Genomic DNA, 18615 nt, shown 5'->3' on the forward strand with positions numbered 1-18615 from the left:
GTGATCCTGGGCAAGCCACCCACTTCTCAGAGCTTCAGTCTCCCCACTGTGAAGGACAGATTCTCATTTCTATCTCTACCAGAGCTAGGTGTGTAGGGCTAAAAGCTGAGAACGCCAAAGACATCTTCTGCAGCTCCTTTCTCTGTGCCTTGGACGACCCTCCTAGCTACAAATTCTAGGCAGTCTGTTCTGCTTGGGGTGAGAGAGGGCGTGCGGGTGGGGGAGGGGGAAAGTGAAGTTTTAAGCCCAGGGGCACTTTTGGTTGGGCTTCTTCTCTCTCTGTGCAATGACCAGCTTTGGAATGACTCTTTCTTAGGAATTGGATTCTGTGCCTTTGTGAATATGCAAAGGGTTTTCTTTTTTTCATTTAATTGAAGTATAGTTGATTTACAATGTTGTGTTAATTTCTGCTTTACAGCAAAGTGGCTCAGTTACACATATATATTCTTTTTCATATTCTTTTCCATGATTGCTTATTATAGGATGTTGAATATAGCTTCCCACACTATACAGTAGGACCTCGCTGTTTATTCATCCTATATATAATAGTTTGCATCTGCTAATCCCAAACTCCCAATCCTTCTCTCCTTCCACCTTTCCTCCTCCTTGGCAACCACAAATCTGTTCTCCGCGTCTGTGAATCCTTTTCTGTTTCGTAGATAAATTCATTGGTGTTGGCCTTTAGATTCCACATATAAGTGATATCATACGGTATTTGTTTTTCTTTCTGACTTTCTTACTTACTATGATAATCTCTAGGTCCATCCATGTTGCTACAAATGGCATTATTTCATTCTTTTTTATGGCTGAGTAATATTCCATTGGATCTATCTATCTATCTATATATTACATTTGGCAGAAGGTGGCATTTAGATAAGACAGTACTTTTATAATAGACTTACATTCCTAAACAAAATTCATTCTCAAATTTGTAAGCAATAGAGAGAAATTTACAGCACTAGGCCTTATAAACATTATCACCATATCACAAGAGTGAAACCATGACTTACCAAACTTTAAAAGCTCTTTCTTTAAGATATTTACTTTTTAAGGAAAAGAAGGAATTCTTCCTGTTCAGTGCAGTGACTCTGACTGTACTCCTTAATGCTTTCCACTCAGAACTCGGAGTGGCCCCCTCCCTCCCTCCAGGTCTCTGATCTAATGTCACTTCCTTTAAAGGCCTTCCTGACCTTTCAAAAATAGCACTCTTGTCACTATCATTTTACTTGGTTCATCACATCCTTACTATATCTTTACCTGAAATTATATCCTTTATTTTTGTTTCCTTCTGCTTATTGTGTTTTTCCCAGTGGGATCTAAGCTCCCCGAGTGCAGAGAATTTGTCTCCTTGCTAGTGGCTAGATATCTTAAGGGCTTCCTGGTAGCTCAGCTGGTAAAGAATCTGCCTGCAACGCAGGAGACCCCAGTTTGATTCCTGGTTTGGGAAAATCTCTTGGAGGAGGGATAAACTACTCACTCCAGTATGCTTGGGCTTCCCTGGTAACTCAGATGGTGAAGAATCTGTCTGCAGCGCGGGAGACCTGGGTTCGATTCCTGGGTTGGGAAGATCCCATAGAGGAGGGCATGGCAACACACTCCAGTATTCTTGCCGGGGAAATCCCATGGACAGAGCAGCCAGACAGGCTATAGTCCAGGGAATTGCGAAGAACTGGGCAACTAAGCACAGCCCAGCACAGATATCTTAAGTGCTCAATAACTACTTAAGAACTGAATGGAAATGGCCTATATATTCAAAAAACTTACTGTGTATTCTAAGATATGCAGAAGAAACTAGAAGTAATATTCAAAAGACTTCTAGTTGAATTGTTTTCTGGGCAAAGTACTACTGGTCTATAACTATTACACTAAATAATTGCACAGTTTTCCACAAAGCAATGTTGCTAAAGTTCCAAATATGTAAGTTAAGATTGATATACTTATATATTTGAATGCTCAGTATGAAATCAAGAACTGTGGGGCTGAAGGTACTAGCTAACCTAGGAGTCACAGTATGAGAAAAATCACATCATCTTTCTGGGTCTCAGTTTATTTTCTCCTGTAAATGTTGGCAAGTGATATAACTTAGGGAAATCTTCTTTTTATATGTTTCTGGAACACAGAGCCAAGCACAATTTCTTAAGCATCACAAAACCAATCAGACTGATGTTCTAAAAGATCTTTACTTTTTCCAAAATAGCACACATTGTTGTAAACAATCAAAATAGTACCAAAATATAGGCCTCAGAAAGTGTAAGTGTCTTATAATCCCACACCTCAGAGATTGTTATATTTGCATTTATTCTTCTAGGAAGTCATAGACAAATCCCAACATAATAACAATAATATCAAGAATAACCAGTGTTCCGAAACTTCCTTATTTTCATGGAATAATGTCTCTTGATATCGACTTCATTCTCTCACTTGCTATAAAACCTTGTTTTTACCTGACGGCCCATTTTTTTTTTCAAGGAGATGGTCTGTGGTTTAATAAGGAAGTAGTTCTTCAGTTGGGTAACCTTTCATCATATAGGTAATTGCTTCAGTGATTTCACCATAAGACCCTCAAGGAAGACGAAATTGTTTTAGTGGACTTTTCATAGCAAGAAACAGAGAACTATCCTGTCTTTAAAAAAAAAATTTCCTTGATGGAAATTTCTCTATTTATTAATAAATGGTTATTTCAACTGCCAGAGTCACCCTTATGCTTTCCTAACATGATTTTTCTTTTGTCAGTTAAAATGAAGGGAAAAACAACTGTTCTTCTCATGTGAAAGCATAAACTATGAGTTGTCAATTACAGGTATTCACTCCTTCAGTTCAGTTCAGTCGCTCAGTCGTGTCTGACTCTGCGACCCCATGAATCGCAGCACGCCAGGCCTCCCTGTTCATCACCAACTCCTGGAGTTTACTCAAACTCATGTCCATCGAGTCGGTTAAGACAGTTCAAAAATTCCACTCTCTGATTGTGCTGGGTTCTTGCCCACTCAGTGTTATGTCCCTAATTATCTGCTTTGTGTTTCCACAGCACGTGTTACTTTGTTCTCAAGCCCACCACACCATGCAGACATCACCACAAGGCCCAACATCTCCTTCTGGAGACCAGCACGTCCTTCAGGGTAGGTTTGTCTTTTTGTCCCTGGTAAATTGCATAATGCCTGGCACATAATAAGTGCTTACTAAATGTTATTGGATGACTGAATGTTTAATTCTCATTATTTGTGGGGATGACCACATGCCTCCTGATTTATTCAGATGCCCTCTTTCCTTCCTGTTCCTTTGTGGCTATTTCCTTTATCACTAGGAGCTGGAACCAGTTGTGAACTGAAGGATGCCAAGCATCTGCCGAACAGCAAGAGAACAATCAAACTGGTGAAAATTGCAGCTTGACATGGCACAGGGGGAGGACCACAGACCTGGAAGGCAGGAGGCCTGGTACTGGTCTTCACTCTGTTACTAACTCAGTTATGCACTCATTCACACTTTCAACAACATATATCAAGCACTTCTGTGTTCAGGCACTGTTCTAAGTCCTGCAGATGTAATGGTGACAAGATCCTAGCTCTTCTGGGGCTTACCATCCAGAAAAGAGTCGGACACACAGAGAGGAAAACATATATGAGAGAATAGGTTGGTGTCATAGGGAGTGACTGGATGGGCTACCTCAGTTTTGAGGTCAGGAAGGGCCTCTCTGAGTACTGACATTTCAGCCGAAGTGTGAGTTACTAATATAAAAAGGAAACAGTCATTCAAGGATCCTGAGGAAGAGCATTCCAGGATGAACAGCCAGTGCAAAAGTCCTAAGGTGGAAATAGATTTCAGGTTTTTATGGGACAAAAAGACCAGTGTTGCTTGAGTGGAGAGATGAGTGGAAAGTGATTTGAAATGACTTTGAAGAGGTAGACAGAAGCCATGTAACATTTTGCTTTAAGGAATTTGGATTTTATTTCAAGTACAATGGGAAACCATGGGAAGGTTTTCTGCAGGAGGGTGACAAGATTATTCAGATTACCTTGTCAAGAATGGATTGTGGAATGGTTCCAGGTGGATCAGCTGGGAAGCTACTGTGGTCATTGAGGTAATTGTGGCTTGGACCTCAGTGACTTCAATGAAAATGGAGAGAAGCGGATGAATTTGGAATGTGTTTTGGACATAAAGTGGACAAGACTTGCCAATCCACTGAATGAAGATGATGAAGAAAGAAAGGAATCAAGGCTGACTCCTAGATTTACAGGTTGAACAACTGGGTGAACACTCATGCTAATGACTAAAACTAGGAACTGAGGAAGGAGCAAGTTTGGGAGGAAAACTCGAGTTCTTCATGGGTAAGTTACATCTGAGTTGCCGGTTAGATATCCATGTGGAAATGTGAAGGAGGCAGTTGGACATTCAAGTCATGTTTAGGGAAAAGTCATGGCTGGAGGCAGAAATTTTGGAATCATAAGCATATAGATTGGTCTTCAGAGTCACGGGACTTGATGGGGTTTTGAAGGGAGAGCACACAGAAATGGGAGAAAAGGATGCTCAGGACAGATCCCTGCTACACTCTAACCTGGAGAGGCTGAGTAGAGGAGAAGGAGCTAATAGAGGAGACAGAAGTAAAAGAAGATGGTGGGCTATCCTGTACTGAGCCGAGGGAACAAAATGTTTCAAGGAAAAAAATAATCAACTGTGCTGAAAGTTCAAAAGAGACAAGAATGAAGAAGTGGCCCCTGGATTTATCAGATGGAGTTCACTGGTGACCTTGACAACAGCAGTCTCTGGCTAATGGGAGTAGAAACCTACTTTGAGTGTGTTAAGGAAGGGACATGGAAATTGCAACTCATTTTTGAAGTTGAAGCAAAGTAGAGAAATGAGTTAGCTGAAGGGAGACATGGAGTTTGAGGGCATGCCCATGAGGGTGCTTCCATAGAAGAGGAATGCTGATTATGTAAGAGAAGGGGAGACTGCAGGAGCAATCCTGAGCAGCAAAGTGGGTGTGGGATCTGGAGACAGTAAAGAGGCTGACTTTTGAGAGGAACAAGGGATCTGGGTTCAGAGAAACAGAAGGGGAGGCAGAGAGGAGGCAACCAGATGACGGAGGTGTTTGGATCTGGTGGAAAAAAGATTTTGGGCTTTCTCCCCTTGTGACTGTGATCAAGTCACTTATCTTGCTGAGATCTGTTGGAGAAACTAAATCGGTCTGCTCTGATCATGACAAATGGGCTTCTTTGAGCCCAGTCACTTTGCTAATGACACGTGCCTTAATACCTGCTTCATTCATTAAGGGACAGAATGGGGAGGGTGTGGGGTTCAACCTAGAACTAATTGTAATTATAGCTCCTGACAACTGAACACTGCAACACTAGGTCTTATATGGTGCTGTCCTTATATTAGCTCTAATTGCTACACACTCCACAAGGCAGACATTAGTCCCATTAGAGAGATGAAAAAACTGAGGTGGGAAAAGGTGGCCATGTAACTTTTCTAAAGTGATGAAGTGATGTATATATATATGGCTGAGTCCCTAAGCTGTTTTCCTGAAATCATCACAGCATTGTTTATTGGCTATACTACAAAACAACAACAACAGAAGTTTCAAAAAAAATATAAAGTGATGTAGTGAGAATTTAAACCTAATATGGGACTCCAAATCCATACTTTTACCCATTATATTCTATTGCCCCAGCAAAGAAAGGGGTGAAAGTTTCACCGGGAGATTGGTTGGGGGGTAGGGTGGTTAATACCTTCCAACATTCTCAACAGAGAAAGAGGCTACCAACTGCTTACTAATTCCTGAGACATGTTGAGGCAAGCAGGAGGCTGTTTTCTGCACCAGGCTCAGTAACTAGTATTCTGGACTTCTTGATAAAGGCCACCTGAAAGCAAAGGAATTGAACCCATCCATCTAGTCCATCCTTCAACACAGTCATCCAACAAATGTCCAGGAGCTGGGACATATGCTACCAGTTACCAGTGTACTCGGTCAAGTTATTGTGGCCTTAAGGTTTTCCAGATGTTTCCTGGGAAACAATCTTTGTACAGTTTTATAATCCAATAAAAAGTGAGGCCAGTTTTTAAGTATATACACAGGCCCAGCGGGGCCACCTCCATGCCTTCCAGTGGGACTAAAATTCAGCAGTTTTTAAATGCAGAAACAGTAAGAGTTTTGTTTTGATTTTTTAGTTTTCTAAGATAATAAATAGATTAATGAGCAGAGCACAGGCTCAGAAATAGAAAAACAGGGTTCTTGCCTCAGCTCTCTTATTTCTTAGCTGGGTGACTCTGGACAGTCTACCAAGCTTTCAGTCCAGGGTTTGATTATCATGTGCTTATAACATGGAATCCAAGGATCTCCATGGGAGGTTGACAGAATCCTATTTCAATAACACTGAATTATTTTGTGATCCTGTTTTGTTTTATGCATTTACAGGCATTTTTGCCAAACTGTCAGTGGGTCCATGGCACAAAGCAGGTAGGAACCTGCAAGAGGTTCTCTGGGATCCCTGTTTGATTCGACAGAGTTTTCACTAACATACCTTCTAAAAATGAAAGTGTTAGTTGCTCAGTTGTGTCTGACTCTTTGTGACCCCAAGGACTGTAGCCCACAGATCCTCTGTCCATGGGATTCTCCAGGCAAGAATACTGGAGTGGGTTGCCATTTCCTACTCTATGGGATCTTCCTGACCCAGGGATTGAACTTGGGTCTCCAACGTTGCAGGCAGATTCTTTACCATCTGAGCCACCAGGGAAGCCTTCTGGGAGAGAATATTTCTTTTAATGAAGTCCAACTTAGTTTGGAGGAGTGAAGGGCAATTTCCCAATGCAGGTGAAAGAGGTCAATAAACAGGACGTGATGGAGCATCACACATGGTCTGGGGCCCAGGTGGCAGAGGGAAAGAGCCCAACCCCAGGCTCTCACATACTATCTTCATTGAGTAGAGGGGCTGAACCATCTAGAATTAACAGATATGTAATACTACCTATAAAATAGACAAACAACAAGGTCCTAATGTACAGCACAGAGAACTATATTCAATATCCTCTAATATACCATAAGGGAAAGAATATGAAAAAGAACATATCTGAATCACCCAGCTGTACACCAGAAACTAACACAACACTGTAAATCAATTATACTTAAAAAAAAAAAAAAAAGCTCTGCTGATGATTTCAATGTGCAGGGAGGTGAGAACCACTGTTCTTCCTTGCCTTTGGCCATCCTGCTTGCTTCTCCCTTACCTGGAAGCCCTCCCTGTCCTCTTCACCTGGTCACCTCTTGCTGGTCCTCCAGAAGGTCTTATCTGAAAGTCTGGTTGTGCTCTAAGGCCTTCTCTGTGCTCCCAGGGCTGCTTTAAAAACACCTCTCCAACACCCCCCACCCCCAGCATTCTGGTCTGTGGTTTGCCCGGCTTCCCTACAAGGCTGTACGTGGGAAGGGATGTGGCTTCATTACTCTGAAGCTCCAGCTTCCAGAATGGTGCCTGGCATGAAGTAGGAGCATGGTAAATGTTTGTTGAGTAAATGATGGCATGAAAATGTTTGGGGGGAAAGAATCAGAAATGTGGCCGACACATGTCCAGTCATTCTCAGTTCCCCGAGGGGCCTTGAAGACACTTTGGGAGAGCTTTAGGACGAGTATGTTTGGAGAGGTCTGAGGCTGAATGTGGACCTGACATTTGGAAATACACGTGTTTGGGCCTTAAAAAGGTGTCCCATACATTGTCATAATTTGCACAACGACAAGGACTGAAATATCGGGGGCTCAGCCCCAGCTACCCCTGTCCAGCCATCTCTCAACCCAAAGCGTCTGCTTGGCTTATGAGTCAAGCTCCCTCTTTGTGCCTTACAGAGATGTTGGTTCTGTCTCAAAAGAACAAAGAAGACATTCTGACTGTGAGAGAATGGCTTTCAGGGTTTTCTGGTGTAGTGCTGGAGAGAAGACACTTTTATTTCTATCTGTTCAGTGGGGACCAGTAGAGGCAGGGGTGTGTCCATGACCTTCAGTCATGAGATTCAGACCATTGGTAGGGCCTCCCTGGGGTGGGCACCTTGAGGTTTTCAGGTGAGATAGTCTTACCTTTATGGAGACGGATGAGGAGGAGGAGGAGGTAGAGAAGGAGGAGGAAAGCTGTTTCTATTAAGAACCTAACTAAGGGCATGCATTCATCTGTGCTAAGTCACTTCAATCATGTCCAACTCTGTGTGACCCCATGGACTGTAGCCCGCCAGGCTCCTCTACCCATGGCAATGTCTAGGCAAGAATACTCGAGTGGGTTGCCATGCCCTCCTCCAGGGGATCTTCCCGACCCAGGAATTGAACTCACGTCTCTTACATTTCCTCCATTGGCAGGAAAGGTCTTTACCACTAGCACCACCTGGGAAGCCCTAACTAATGGCACTCAAATAATATGCATCTACTGCAAACAGCATCCCTGTGATATAGGTATTACCTCTATATTATTTTCACCTTTGAGTCACTTTTCTTCAACCCCTACATCCTTTGTCTCCAAATTCCCTCCATCCAGCCTCCTAAATTTCTATTTCGTCTTTTCTCTCCTTCCCCAGAGGCAACGCCTTACCTCAGGCCACCATCTAATTTGCCCTGAGAAGGTTCACATGTCATCAAGCTCATGACATATGTCACAGCCTTAGTGGGAGCTGCATTTGGATGTGGGTCTTGTATTAAAGGGACCTTCTCTATTGAGTCAAAGATTCTGAGACTCACCATGATTCCCTTGAGGTTTCTGACTAATCCCCTCAGACTGACTTCCTTCTGTCTTCCCAACCCCAGGCCTAAATCTTTGATCTGTTCTCATAAGTCAATCATTGATTAATTTAATAAATGCTTACTGAGCACTTCATAAAGACTACTCATAGGCAGCAGGAAGACAAGATGAAGAAGGTCAAATCCCTGTCATTGGGGACTTCATTGTTCTGGCTCCTTTCCCCTCTGAGTAGCTGCTCTGGTCACTTGTTTCTCAGCCTCTCTCACCTGAATCAGTTGCCCTTGTAGAAGAAGCTGAACACGGCCATTAATGACACAAACTCCTAAAGCCTCAGGAGCTCTGCATCCTGCTGTGAAGGGCCCTGGGCAACTCTCTTCTGCATCTGGGGGTTGCCCGTGGTCTCATACCTTCCCCCTCCCCCGGCCACCTCCACCCAAGAGAAGGACAAAGCTAGGACCCTTAGCATCTCAGGTGCCTAGCTCAGCCTTGCAGGAACCACTCTGGGTACTTGGGACTACTGGGGGCCCTAGTCTTTAGGGAAAAACCTCCTGACCTGTCAGCCAGAAATCCTCTTATCTTTGGTGTCATGAACTCTCAAGTAAACACGCGTTAAATACATTTTGTCCTTAACGATCCAATGTCTGCTTTCCTGGTAACTTCTGTGTCTTTGAACTGGTCTGCTTTGATATAGCTAGGTCAACAAAAATTTAGAAGAACAAACTCATCTTTTAAAAGAAAAATATGTAAACAAAAGAGCTGACTTATCACATCTGCTCCAAATAGGGAGGTTTCGATGATGACCAGAAGGCCAGTGATTTTCTTAAAAGGGTCAGAGAGGGTTCACCTGAAGAAAGTCTGCTGGGTCTGAAGGAGGGTCTGACCTCACAAGCCTAAGGGATGCACACACATACACTGCCTTTTTTCTCTACAGTTTGGCCTGAGATGACCTTCTTGTTACCATAATAACTATCCCAGCTTGAGAATTTCACTTCCTTAAGATCCACCCTAACTCACTCCAAAGCACCCAACAGACAGCCTAAAGATTTAGGCATCAACCTAATTTACCCTTTCCGCTTCTCTCCCACTAGCCAGGACTCAGAGCTGTGCAATTTTCCAGAAGCTGGTGCCTCCATCTGACTGGATTTCTCAGGACCTTCCCACTTCAGGAGGGTTATCTGAAAAGATATCCATGACCTGCATCTGACTGGACTTCTCAGGACCTTCCCACTTCAGGAGGGTTATCTGAAAAGATATCCATGACCTGCTTAAGGGAATAATTACAAGTTGTGGTGTGGGGATATGTTTGGGCAGGGATGGCTTCAACTGAAGCCCTGAGGGACTGGATTTGAAACTGGGGGGAAGGAGAAGTTAAAAAAAAAAAAAAAACCACCAAAAAACAAGAAACCAAACAATGGTACAAAGGAAGTTCTGTTCCTGTGAGCAGATGGAGTGGCGGGGTCAGCCCAGCCCAGGTCGCTGTACCAGGCCTCCCACAGCATCTGTGTGGGGTTGGGAGAAAGTACATCTCTGGTCCAGGGACAGCACGAGCCAAGGAAATGGCTCAGGGGATAAGTGGCTACATTTATCCTGCAGAGCAGAGGGATCCCCACTGGACTCAGATTAGAAAACTGGATAAGTGGGCTGGGGGGGTGGTGATTTCTAGCTCGACTATATGGGAGTCCTGCAATGTAGACTGCCAAATAGAATATTGCAAGTGACATGGTGAACATTCTGCCTCGAAATACACGGCTAAACAGCTACCTGTTCAAATAAACTAACCAGAAAACTGCCAGATCTTCAAGTCCCACAGGGATCTGTGGACAGAGGCATAGGAGGCTGCCTTAAGACCTGCAGCTTCTTCTAACGTATGTGATTGCCTATACACCCAAATGTGTATTATTTGGTTATTCTGCATGCTCTTTAAGGCCTCTTCCTTTCCTGAGCATCTAGAATTTTACAGAGACCCATAGCTAAACATGTTACAGATGAGTCATGCTGTGAATGGTTACTGGGTGGACAGCAGAAGGAAGAAGGATTCATGTGACTGAACTTGTCCTTGGTGATACTATACCCTACTCAGATTCCCAAGAGTCTCAGGGATGAGGGAGTTCAAGTCTCCTCTCAACGATATTATAGCCAACTGAGGTTTATCTCATTTTATCTTATTTCACTTTTGGTATCTGGACAGGCCATTATTATTTACAGTCAAGAATCTGTGAGAGGGACTTCCCTGGTGGTCCAGTGGTTAAGAATCCACCTTCCAACGCAAGGGACATGGGTTCAATCCCTGCTAGGGGAACTAAATCCCTCATGCCTGGGGCAACTAAGCCTGCACACCACAACTACTGAGTTCAAATGCTCTGGGGCCCGTGCAATGAAAGATTCTGCATGCTGCAACTAACAGCTGACACAGTCAAGTAAAGGAGAAAAAAAAAAAAAGAATCTGTGAGAATCTCCTTAACAGTTCAGTTAAAGAATCCTTTTCCGATTAGGGCTTCTGGAAAGAGCACGGGTCTATGAATTGAGACTGGAAGGTTCTAGGCCAAGCTTTGTCATCAGTGTGTGGCTGACCTTGGCAAGGAACTTCCTCTGCCCAGGTCAAGTTCATCCTTTCTTGCCACTTTAACATTCTGTGACTGTGATGTGGGCATATGACTGTGATGTGGGCACCTAGTGTGGGAAGAAGACAGGACCCCAGATGGGTTGGGGGAGTGAGAAAGGAAAGTGAGGGAAAGGTCACATTTGCTTGTGTGTGTGTGTGTGTGTGTGTGTGTGTGTGTTAGTTGCTTAGTTGTGTCCGACTCTTTGCAACCCCATAGACTGCAGCCCACCAGGCCCCTCTGTCCATGGGATTCTCCAGGCAAGAACACTGGAGTGGGTTGCCATTTCCTACTCCAGAAGGAACTGTAGAAAGAAAGAAAGTGAAGTCGCTCAGTCGTGTCTGACTCTTTGCGACCCCGTGGACTGTAGCCTACCAGGCTCCTCCATCCATGGAATTTTCCAGGCAAGAGTACTGGAGGGGGTTGCCATTTCCTTCTCCCACATTAGCTTAGGAACCATGAAAATCCTCAGATCCCTATATAACTCTGGTCACATTTTTTTTTCTTTTTATTCGTTGGAGGCTAATTACTTTACAATATTGTAGTGGTTTTTGCCATACATTGACATGAATCAGCCATGGATTTACATGTGTTCCCCATCTCGATCCCCCCTCCCTGGTCACATCTTTAAGTCCATTGGGTGCACTCTACCTTCTGTAGAGTAGAAGCACCAAGACTCACTGAGTCCCCTTTTCTTTTCTATATATGCACCCATCATGGGAGTAGAGAGCCAAAGGGACAGGCTATGAAGCGAGGAAGGAGGGGGTGTGGAGCATACAGGTGGGGAAGATGCCTCCAACTTGAAACCATGTGCTGCAGATCCTCAGCATCAGGAGAGGACTTAGTCATAGGTAAATAGCATATGCTGTTTTCTTAAAATGCAATTGTTTACATGAAATAGACAATGCAAACACAGGTTCTATTTTTCTGCACTATTTCCCTGATGGGGATAATAATAGTTGTGCAATCCAGAGTGTAGTTAATTAAACCTATCTTACAGTCACCAAAGAGCTGTGAGAAAGCCCAAGCAGCATAGACTCCCCAAGGCAGGCTTTGGAGGTTTTGCAAACTCCAAACTATTTTCCTGATGAACTGCAATAACCCACCATGAGACAGAAGAGATGGAGTCAAACTCCAAGTACATTTTGTCCTCACAGAGTTTGTTTTGACACCAGAAGAATTTCCTCTGTGCGCTGTTTTCATGCTCTTACCCCTATGAATTTGTTTCACACTCACTCTAGCGGACACTTGGTGAATATAAAGGTCTGTCTCTCCAGCACAAAGTGACTGACTGAGAATGGGAACATTCCAGAATTCCACAGGTTAGTTTATTTGCAGGACCCAAATGGTCTTGTGGGTTCTTCCACCAAATTGAAGAACTGATTATTTGAGAATGAGGGTTTCTCAATGACATATAAATTATATATCTATGTGACTGTGTGTGGCTGAGAGCTGTATATTGTCACCCTGCTTATTTAACTTCTATGCAGAGTACAGCATGCAAAATACTGGGCTGGATGGAGCACAAGTTAGAATCATGATTGCCAGGAGAAATACCAATAATCTCAGATATGCAGATGATACTACCCCTATCCTCTCAATGAAAGTGTAGGAGTAGAGTGAAAAAGTTGGCTTAAAACTCAATATTCAAAAAATGAAGATTATGGCATCCAGTCCCATCACTTCATGGCAAATAGATGGAGAAACAATGGAAACAGTGAGAGACTTTATTTTTGGGGGTTCCAAAATCACTGCAGATGGTGACTGCAGCCATGAAATTAAAAGACACTTGCTCCTTGTAAGAAAAGCTATAACCAACCTAGACAGTATATTATAAAGCAGAGACGTTACTTTTGTGATGAAGGTCCATCTAATCAAAGCTATGGTTTTTCCAGTAGTCAAGTATGGATGTGAGAGTTGAACCATAAAGAAAGTTGAGCGCCAAAGAACTGATGCTTTTGAGCTGTAGTGATGGAGAAGACTTTTGGGAGTCCCGTGGAGTACAAGGAGATCAAACCAGTCAGTCCTAAAGGAAATCAATCCTGAATATTCATTGGAAGGACTGATGCTGAAGCTGAAGCTCCAATACTCTGGTCACCTGATGCGAAGGGCTGAGTCATTTAAAAATACCCTGATTCTTCTTCATTTAAAAATACCCTTATGGGAAAGACTGAAGGCAGGAGGAGAAGGGGATAACAGAAGGTGAGATGGTTAAATGGCATTACTGACTGGATGGACATGAGTTTGAGCAAGCTCTGTGAATTGGTGATAGACATGGAAGACTGGCATGCCTCAGTCCATGGGGTAGAAAAGAGTCGGATGTGGCTGAGAGATTGAACCGAACTGATAAAGATCAAAGAAAGTCTAATCCAAGTTGAAAACCAACATCACTTAACTGATAATAAACTTCCCTAGGGTGCTACATCTAGAAGAAATTCAGTACTAAGTGATCTTCCCAGGTGGTGTTGGTGGTAAAGAACTCGCTTGCCAATACAGGAGACATAAGAAACATGGGTTCAATCCCTGAGTCAAGAAGACCCCCTGGAGAACAGCCCACCCCAGTATTTTTGCCTGGAGAATCCCATGGACAGAGGAGCCTGGCAGGATACAGTCCATGGGGTCACAAATAATTGGACATGACTGAAGCTACTTAGCATACGTCCATGCACCAAGTACAAGAACCAAATTGTTCATACATCACAGGTGTCTCAGTTACCAATGACATTGTAGCTTAGAAGTAGCATCTACAAGTTGTTCATGCTGAGATACAAGATACTGCTGGCAATATTTATTTAAAAAACATAAAAACAATAGATCTCCTTTTCATTACTCTAGCCACCCTTACTTATTATACTTAAAAGTACTTTTGTACTGTTTTTTTGTGTGTGATTTTAGAGGTAATTCATGTTTCAAAAAAAGTGGAAAACACAAGAAAGCACAAAGAAAAATGTATACGAAAGCCAGCAATTCCACCAGCCAGAGAGAACTATGGTTACAATTTGGTATTTCTAATATACTGTATAGAATTACAGAAGCGTTATAGAGAGGCATATATCCTTTGAAACAAAATTGAGATCAAAACAAAAATTGAGAGGTTGGGAGACAGAAAGATGAAAGAGATACTCTAGTTGTGTCAGAGTTCACGCAAGAACTTCCAACAGACACCTTCCAACAGAGAAGTGGAATATTTGAGCTAAACCTTGAATTCTTCCAGGACTAAGTTCCAGGAGTCTGCCTCAGGGTACAGTCTGGTTGTAACTGAATGGCTCTGGCCCTGTGGTATCCGTGGCCTGTCAGTTTTCACAGCAGGTCAAGGCCCCTTCTAGGATTTACTCTGCTTTGTACCTTCCCACATGGACCTGGAGGAAGGCCATGAATAAAATGCTTCTCACCCACTCTTCCTCTCCCCTCACTTCCCCCTTAACCAGGATTCTTGGCTCTCAGTAGACATGTTTCTGTATAGTTGGTATATAATTATATGCCCCACTGTCACTACAATGACACGCTCCATTATCACTACAGTGGTTTTATATTTTGCTCCTTTGAGATATGTTGTAAGAGAAGGAAGATGGTTTCCCGTTCTTTTCACTTCATGCTTATTTATGCTAAATGTATAAAATGGCTCCTCATTCATTTCCCACACTCTGTACCAAAGAAAAATTTTCATCCAGTTGTGTCTTCTAATGACTCCACACAAGTTCCTTTGACTTTGGACCAGAACCATTCAATATTCATTCCACAAAATTTTCTTAAGCACCCACATGGGCCAGGCATCATTCTAAGGTGTTGGGAATACAGTGATGAACGAAATCAACAAAAATCCCATCCCTCATGGAATGATCATTCTGGTGAGGCCAGATGCCAAAGGCCTCTTGCTGCATGCCAGCTCGTTCATTAATTCATTCAACAATAGTGAGTGCCTATTATAGTGGCTTCTTAATGTGCTCACTTGGCTAAACTACATCACACTTGCCCTTCCTACATGTTTTTGGATTGAGTGGATCACAAGAGGGATTCTTATGTGAGATTTGAGGCTGGAGGTGAAGCAGCAGTCATTTTGTTGCTCACACATCTAGTTGTTTATCTGCTGGCCCACCTCATTGGCATGAAGCACTGACCAGGCCCATATCTACCCCCCTTCCCTTAAGTCCTCCCTTGGCCTCCCTGGCTCCTGGACAGTGGTGGGCATTTACCCTTATGATGACAGGCACCTTTGTTTGACTCATCACCTCTGTTAGCTCTGGTGCACTCTACTCCAGTCTCCAAAAATCCCAATTCTGACATATCTGGCATTGCATATTATCCACTCTGCTTTACCCTGTATTCCCCCTTTAATTAACTAAGGACATTTATTTATGTTTGTTGGTGGTGGTGTAAGTTGGTCTGACTCTTGTGACCTCATGGACTATAACCCGCCTGGCTCCTCTGTCCATAGAATTCTCCAGGCAAGAATACTGGAGTGGGTTGCCATTTCCTTCTCCAGGGCATCATCCTGACCCAGGGATTGAACCCAGGTCTCCTGCACTGCAGGCAGATTCTTTACCAACCGAGCTACCAGGGAAATCCTTATGTTTGTTAAATTTATTTAAATTTAATTAGCTAAGTGATACATCAATTATGAATGTTCTACTTTATTTATCCATTCAACAAATGTTTATTAAGAATGTCTTATATGGTAGACACTCTGCTAGGTGCTAGGGATACACAGGGAAGACAGATGTGTTCCTTCCCTCGTGGAGCTTACAGCCCAGCAGGGGAGGACAGACCAGAAATTCACATAGACAAACAAAACTAGATTTTAAAAATGAGTGGGGCTGTGTAAATAGAGAAAAGTTGGCTTAGGGGGACAGGAGGGTAGGACCTATTCCAGTAAGATAGATGAGGAAGGCCTTTGTATCCAAGTGCATATTTAAATATTCTAAAGTCAAAAAGGTACAAACCCATTAAGTGTTCATCCATTTGAAAAATACCCCGCTGCAGTTAAATCTCTTAAGGAGAAATATGAGTAGAGATGGAAAGCTAGAGGTTTGGGAGACCCATGTTCAGGAGGAAAGAGACAGTCATACAAGATTAACTGGAAGAACAGTGGGAGAACAGTCTTATTTTTTTCTTTCGTTTTGATTTGATGTTGAAAGGGGGAAATACATGGAAAGTAAGCCTTTCACTCTAACAGAGATGGTTTACTAAGAATGAGTTATTGAGAGTGAGTCCAGGCTGTGCCTTCAAAAACCTCTCCATTAAGATAGGAATCAGGGGACACAACTTAGCAACTAAACAACAGCAGGGGAAAGGATGGGACACAAGGTGACCCTGAGAGAATATGCAGCACATGCTTGGAACCAACAACTGGGGCGTGCGTGTGTGCGTGTGTGTGTGTGTGTGTGTGGTAGGATGCACTTCTTCCTTCACAGAAAACCTGATAGACTAGCCCATTCTGGGGAAATGAGTGAGCTGATGGCTCTGCATTTGCTTTGACACTTTCCAGGAATGCAGGATGAATCCATTCAGACTGGCTATGAACATCACATATTACCTGAGTTGGAAATGCTCCCCAGTGAGAGTCATTTCCCTGATCAGGGGTTCCCAGTGACCCTGGAATAAGTCACATCTGTCCCCAGAGTGTAAGCGCCCTGAATTTAATCTTTCTGTGTCCCCTCAGTGTGCTAAGCAACGTGCTAAGCACCCAGCAGGAGAATCAGTACTTAAGTGATACTTTTATACAAAAGCTACCCATATGTGCCAAGTCAGCTTTAAAAGGTTTAAAGGTTTAAAAGGTTGGGGCCTGAAGTGTGGACTCAGGACACAGAGACCCCAGCAGGGAGCTAGTGGTCTTCTAATGCTTCTCATGATATTTCCAGGTCAAGGAACTGGTTTTGGATCCAGAGGAACAACGCCCCTCATGTTTGGAATTCTACAGAAGAGAGGAAGAACTCAGACAGAAAGCTAAGAAATGAACCAATGTGATGAAAAACAGATGAAAGCCCCTTTCTTCTTAAATGAGGACATTGCATTCAAAACAAGGATGAACACTGTGTTGGGAAATTTCAAGTTCTGCTTACTGTTTTGCTCTCGGGGCAATTTTGATAAATAAGATCCCATTGTGATTCATCGGCTTTTCCAAATTTGCTATAAGCTCCTTTAGCTTGGTGGTGGTAGGTTGATAGGTTATAAAGAAAACAGGAAGAGAAATCCAGGCTAAAATGCTTTTTTAAGAGTTAGTGCCCTTAAGGGCACCACTTGATTCAGCTTCTACATCTTTCCATATATCCTATTATTTCTGAACTCACTTTGCCTATATGTCCTCAAAATACCTAAAAATATACATTCCTTACTAGATGGCACTAAATTTCATTTTAAATTTTAAAAGAGGAAAAAAGTTAGTGCCTTTTATCCTGAAGTCTGACATTTCTTCATGAATCAGAATATCTGGAGTTTCTGTGGTCCATCAATGTCCAGGAAAATAAGCACTAAACCTTTCACAGATATCTGCTATAAAGACTTTTATAAACTTGCACTGATGCAAAGCCTCAGTTGTCACCTCTAAAGACAGCGGTGTTCCTCAGCCTTACTGCCTGGCCCTGGTTAGCACAGACATAAATAGTATAGGCCTCTGCTGTGGCCTTGTCACAATTCACTCACCTTGGCTGTTAATGGCCTTTACCTGACATAGAGCAAATGACCTGTCATAGATCAAGTGAACAAAAGAAATCATAAATATTCAAGCAAAAGGGGAAAAAATATAGGCACATAAGTTCTAACCCAAATAAGTTCTAACCCAAGGTCACCCAGCCTACAGCTCTCAGCCAGAAAATGTCACCGTCTTTCCTCCCATGAGGCATTACTGCGTGGAGAACACATAAGTATCATCATCAGAGTCTGCCCTGGGGTAGCTGGGCAATTCTGACAGAGGAACCGCAGCCCAAGACCCAACTCTTGCACGAGGTGTTCCTGTGACCTGGCTTCCATCTTGGACTCGGACACCAAGGCCTGGATTCACCACCGCTCCACCACTGCAGCAGGAGCTCAAGGAGTCTCAGCCCAAAGCTCAACGTTTATTGTGTGAAGCACTTTGAAAATCTTTTGTTATCAAAAGTTTTCCCTTGAGCCTTGGAGAGGATTACCAAGTAATGCTTTCTTCCTGCAGCTTATTTCTTAGGAAATTACCTCCAGGCCTGCCAAAGTCACAAAGACCTGTGGGATTTCACTCGTGTCTTTGCACATGGAACGCTTGGACATCCCTCATATTTTTTTTCACTCCTATTTACTGAAGAGAAAACAGAAGATCTGGGAAAGAGGGGTTGCCTGCCTCT

General features: G+C 43.1%; 1 long non-coding RNA gene across 2 annotated transcripts; it reads left to right on the forward strand.

Annotated features, from left to right (window-relative positions):
- The first annotated feature begins 60 nt into the window (after positions 1–60).
- On the forward strand, positions 61–17753 carry LOC122675476. Of its 2 annotated transcripts, none has more exons than XR_006335282.1 (3): positions 61–198; positions 3026–3116; positions 17164–17753. It is a non-coding gene; the product is annotated as an uncharacterized LOC122675476 (long non-coding RNA). The 2 variants fall into 2 exon arrangements; XR_006335281.1 differs by lacking the exon at positions 17164–17753 and adding an exon at positions 3302–3552.
- Positions 17754–18615: the final 862 nt, after the last annotated feature.

This window comes from Cervus elaphus, chromosome 19 (assembly GCF_910594005.1).
Source record: "Cervus elaphus chromosome 19, mCerEla1.1, whole genome shotgun sequence".
NCBI classification, from domain to species: Eukaryota; Metazoa; Chordata; class Mammalia; order Artiodactyla; family Cervidae; genus Cervus; species Cervus elaphus.